Raw genomic sequence first — 6,000 nt, forward strand, 5'->3', positions numbered from 1 at the left:
GACAAAAAATAACTTTTAGTTGAGCTATTTTTGGTGAATTAAATCAAAAATTGATATTTTCGGAAAACTTTTGTTTTATTCAATCAAAAATACCATGAAAAATTCAACCTCCAAATGTCATAGATTTATCTTCTACCGAATTTGAAATGTTCTGTCCCGAAAATTTAAACTTTAGGCACTCATGTCTCAAAAGGTAATGATCGAAAAAATGTTTGCCTGAGAAAACTTTTTCATGTTGATAGCTTGATAATATATAAATCAAAAACCTTTAAAAAAAATTACCAGTAGAATGTTTATTTTTAGCCTTTGCACAGCCCTAACCTTCACTATTACGCTGATTTTCCTGTCACATTAACACTCCTGAAACGTCTCTACAATTTCCCCAACCTGATTTTATTCTATGATTTATTTCGACATCGAGACTTCCGTCTGATTTCAAATGTGAACCAAGATATTTAAAGCAAAGCATGAATATCATGCTAAGCATGAGTACAAATTATCGAAATCATTTTTCCCTTTTAATTATTTTAGTACACGATTGATGCTACGATAATAATGATTAATCCCCAGATACTCATCCTCGGACTATGGATAACGGAGTAAACCAAAGTCTTGGGCAGATATTTTTCTTTGAGAGACTGAATCTTCAAATTATTCTCAGAAGTCAAGTGCTCTTCTAAAATTTGGAAACCTTTATGCCATTCGTTGAACAATCTTTAAGGAGAATCAAGGAAGAAATTGGATATTAACAACTTGTATTTCAATCTTTTCCAATTTTCCCTGGTCTTATTTCAAACTCTAATACGGTGTAAAAAATTTTAATTAATAAAAAATCTACGTTAATAATAATTTTCAATTGCGTAAAACATCATGGACTCCAATTTTCTTGTACAGAAAGAAAACTGTCAAAAAAGTAACTTTGATTATATTTCATACTCTTGGAATCACGATTATTATTATAAAGATTCAACAGGGATTAACATACTGTATACCAATATCATCCAAGCGACTAAGGGAGGCGTAAGGCATCTTGCCTACAGACTTACGCAGTTTCCCGTTTATTATTTCTATTGAACAATTAAGCATTGAACTAGGGAATGCGAATCGATAATGTATAGTTAAAGATTATCTAAAACTAGATTCTATCTCGCAAAGCTATATTCTTGCCCAACAGTCAATCGAACGAAGTGTATTTGATGATTATGGATTGTGTTAGCCTTTTCTAAAAATATTTATTATCCTCAACAAGAAGTTACGCTAAGGCGTATCTCTCCACGAAGACCTATTCAATAATATGATAGGTTAATAGAACTTTTGGGAGTCGTCCATATTGGAAGGCAGAGAATGTTCCAGGCCCGAAACTACCAAGAAATTGTTTCTAAAGATCATAAATAGTTAAGTCGTAAAGCCCCTTCAATCGACTTTTCGATAAGATATTCACCTGCTTGTTGGACTTTGAACGCACCCGGTCTGAATAACAAAGTAACATTTTCTTGTTCTTTATATCATCAGAAATCTATCGTAGGACCATAAAAATTTATTTGGATCGTAAACTTAGACCTATCTAATTTCGAGGAGGCTTTAAACGGCGCCTTTTGAGTTGAAACGTCTTCACGCTTTTACTAGCACCTGAAAGGAAATTGAATTTTTCTCTGAGGGTAACAAACGTCTGGACCATAATCTGTCGTCTTTGTCATTTCATTCAAAAACTATTGTTCTTCTTCTTCTTCTACAACATAACTTTTACGCAAAAGTACTTGACCCATTTCTCCGAAAGATTGTACTGAAAGAGTGCTCTTTTCAACCCGTCACAACTTCTCAGTGATTTGTCTCCTTCAATTTCTCAGATTCATTTGAAAATTCAAACCTTTTTGTCTTTTGATATGATAGAGATATAAATGTATCATCGGATTTGGGTGAAGAAATGAAATCAACTGTTCAAGCATTCTTCCAATGGATACGATCTTGATACAATTACTAATTGCTATTTTCAATTTTCATTAAAGATATCAAGTTTGATTCACAGAGATCAAATTCCTAGCATGAATCACGAGAATCATGGTTGGTTCAATTCTCAACACTAAAATCTATGATCTTGATAGATTTTTCAGTTTGATTTTCAAAAATATCATCTTTTTGTGGGGAATGAGAGTGTTTCCCGCAAAACCTGGAGCATTGTTGATGAAGAGTCCTGGTAACTAACGACAGGACGAGTGGTGTGGAGACTGGCAGTCTCGCATCTTGCTTGAAGTTGGAAAGAGCTGGAGCTCCAGTACAGCGCGGCCCTGAGGCAAGTTTACAGTTTCCAGTTACGTCTGTCTGTCTTTCACAAGCGCTATCAAGTTTCTGCAACTCGGCACTTTACCATAACGAACCGAGTTCGGAACGATTTGAGGGTGAAGGCGAAGATCTGTCCTCTCAGGTTTTCAGCCACGCTTAAACTACACTATTTTATTGCGCTGCAATCACAAATTTCGAAGACGCTAGTCTAGCACCTTAGCACCTGCACCGTGAGCTGCAAACTTTCCCTAATTATAATATTCAGTGTCGAGACTTATCGATTTGCCCCTCAGAAGTCCCTCAGTACCCCGTACTCAACTCCATACGTGATATGATGATAGATGATAAACTACGTACATTTTATCAGAAGATCGCACCCATTTTGTAATAACTTTCTAGTAGATTTCTATACAGTTTTAATATATTTCTAGTACACTTTACAAGAAGGCAAGATCCATCTTGGTATTCGAATTATTTCGAAGTTGGAGTTATAACGGTACATTTTGGCACAAATCAAATTCATCCATTGAAATTGATTATTAGGTATCATTTAAGAAAACCAGAAACTTTTATCATCAATGGTATTATCAGTCGACAATAAAGATAAGGTGATAACGACTATAAAGGCTAAGATTATTGGTAACAATTCGAAATGGAAATCATTTTTCAATTATTTGATAAAAATAATAATATTTTATTTGAGGTTAAGTTCTTTGTAAATAATGCTTGTCGGCAATATCAACAACGGTGAAGCTGTACATCTGCAATTCAGTCAGATACTTTCTAGCAAAATAATTGCAAGTGAACAGTATTCGTTAAAACGAGGACAAAAAGGGTTTTGTAGATTCTAGCATGCAAAATAAAGGACATAAACGTTTAAAAGCAAATCTAAATATTTATTGTGTATATGTGAGCTGATAAAAATCATGAAAACATAATAAAAATAAAAGGTAAATGGGATCTAGTTTTATTAGGTGTACTAACTATTACAAAAGCACATTTTGTACAAAAAACTGGTGAAGTACCAATCAGAATTCAGTATTTGGTAGGCGCTAAAAATAAATATTTCAAAAAGTCACCACGTGGTTTTTTTTTAATTATAAGAATTTATAATTATCGTAAACTGCATGAGTGTTTGTTACTAGCATAGGATAAAATTTAAGTGTAAATATATTCATATATAACTTATTACTATACCTTTGTATTATGAACGATTTGACAGTATCAAATTGGGTCATTGTGGATTTGTTGAAATCCACCAATAGGAGAAGATATTCAAATTTTATGTAAATTTAGAAATAGGAAGTAGCGTCGAAAATGAATAAGGGAAGATCAACTGCTCACTTGCTTGCCAGAGATCGACCGGGACGCCAACCAATATGAGAGCATCAGACTGAATCCCTTATAATAATTGATTTTTATCTATTGCCAAAGTTTACATTTTAAAAGCTCCTATTGGATAATCGACATAACCCAGTGAAGTCGCTCTATGACTTGAGTTATTAAAGTAATTATCCCCCTTGGAGAAGACGACAGCAGCCCACCAGAAAAAGGCATAGGACAAACGAGGCAAATCCATGCCAAATCTTTGAATAAGTGAAAAATCAACGCACGTGAGTTACAGAAAAATATTTTTTAGAGAGCCCTCAGTGCAACGAATTAATAGAAATTTCATAAAGCTAGCTTGTCAAAGGTTTTATTCAAAAATCAAGCTTGATTTAAACTTAGTTGCGCAAATAGTTATAAATAAGGGAAAAGTCTTATTAAGAACATTGATGAGAATCAAATTTTCAAGTATATATCACTATTCAAATAATTGCATATGCTCACTTGATGTATTTGAATATCAGTATTATTTTAATAAGACTAACCAGAAGCTCAAAGTTCCTAAGATAAATCATTTTATCCAAATTCCACTGACGGCCAAACTCATACCCTGAGGATTAAAATTCAAAATTTTTGTTATTGAAATATATTTTTGATATCATACAGAATTATAAAATTCTTATTCGATAAGTGAAAGCAAGTTGAATGATTGAGTTATAGAAATCTATAATATAGGCTGCTAGAAAATTATGAAAATTATTAATCGATGCTAAGCAGAATAAGAGTTTTAATTGAGCCATCTGTGATATTTTTCTTGCATATTTTCTCATATTGTTTTTATATTTATTGTCTCATATTTTATTCTTGCTTATTGATTCCATTTGTAATTATATGTTTTATTGGTTGAATGGTGTATCTTTCATTTTTAATCCTGTCTTCATGCATGACCAATCTTATACTAGTATTTTCTATTATTATTATTGACAAATTAATAAAATTATCAACCAACTATATTCTTCACCGAATGAGTTGGATAAATCAGCGATATACAGTATTGATCATTAAATCTTCAGAAATAATACGTTCCCAAGATTTATTTAAATGGTTCAACCCAATTACTGAAATCGAATTGACTGAAACACAGGGTCATAGAATTAAGTCGAAGCAGTACTACAAGTCATAGAAAGTATAAGGAATTCTAATTACAATACCATCGTTGATCACACTCGGTATTATCTCACACTGCTGACACCTTTGTCAGATGGTAGCGATTTGGATTAATTTCGGTACCATATTGTCTCTTTGGAATCCTTATATTTATCTACTTCTTCAGCATCTATAATTGTGGAGTCAGTCAATGCAGCGGTAAAGATTGCCGATTGATAGAGCAGCAGCAGTTTGCAGCTATTGATAGCAGAATTTGGTACAAGATCCTTGAAGAGCTGGTAAGAACCATTTGGTATTTTTATTTCAGCAGGCGCATAAATATCAAAAATATTCAAATCTCATTTGCGCTACCGACTACTGCCAGCTGGGCACTTGTAACCCCAAAAGGACGTTACAGAGTGGAGGGGTAACGATCTGTTTATCAGGACTAGAAATGAGAATAGGATAGCACTAAATTACTAAATTGGCTCTTTATACTAGTTATCCATATAATCTAGTGTATCCGTATTGGCACCAATTTCAGTAATGTAGTATTCCATTGGTAAGAATGAATAGATTTTTCAGAGTACCACTATTTTTGATCATACTCCTTTACAACACGATTTTAAGACTTGTGTACTTCCAATACTTCACAGAGCATTTCATAGATTAAAAGTATCCTTAGGAGTCAATGATCAAGATAATCTTAGTGAAAATGAAAATAAAATCATGAGCTTCAAGTAATTCTATCAAACGCATCTCTCCAACTACTGGACTACTGCACTCACAAACTTGTAACTGATTCCTATTCATTCCCTTGATAACGCAATCAAGACACCAGGAATTGGGAAAACGTTTAGATGAATGTTTAGTTCTCAAGCTTCTGGATCAGTTTTTATTTTCTGAAAGTCTGTTTTCAAGTGACTTAGTTCAATTCTTCCAAGAATAATCTGAAATAGTTTTAGAACGAGATACAGTGATATTCTTCAAGATTGTAGGGGATTATGGATTTTATGAATTTATGAGGATGATAAAATTACCAGTAGTTCATGTGTGTCTATGAGACTACTCCAGTAATTCTTTTCCAGACATAATTCAATGTATGTTGGAGCCCCAAGGAAGCCGCCCCCTGTCAAATGTGAAGTACGACAAGTCATTATGTCGCTATCCATTCACTCGTTCCAGCCCTAGCACATTAACAATGAAAAGAGTCTTGCAACATTTTGTCGAAGACCCCTACTACATTCC

This window comes from Nilaparvata lugens, chromosome 3, assembly GCF_014356525.2.
Source record: "Nilaparvata lugens isolate BPH chromosome 3, ASM1435652v1, whole genome shotgun sequence".
In the NCBI taxonomy this organism is placed as follows: Eukaryota; Metazoa; Arthropoda; class Insecta; order Hemiptera; family Delphacidae; genus Nilaparvata; species Nilaparvata lugens.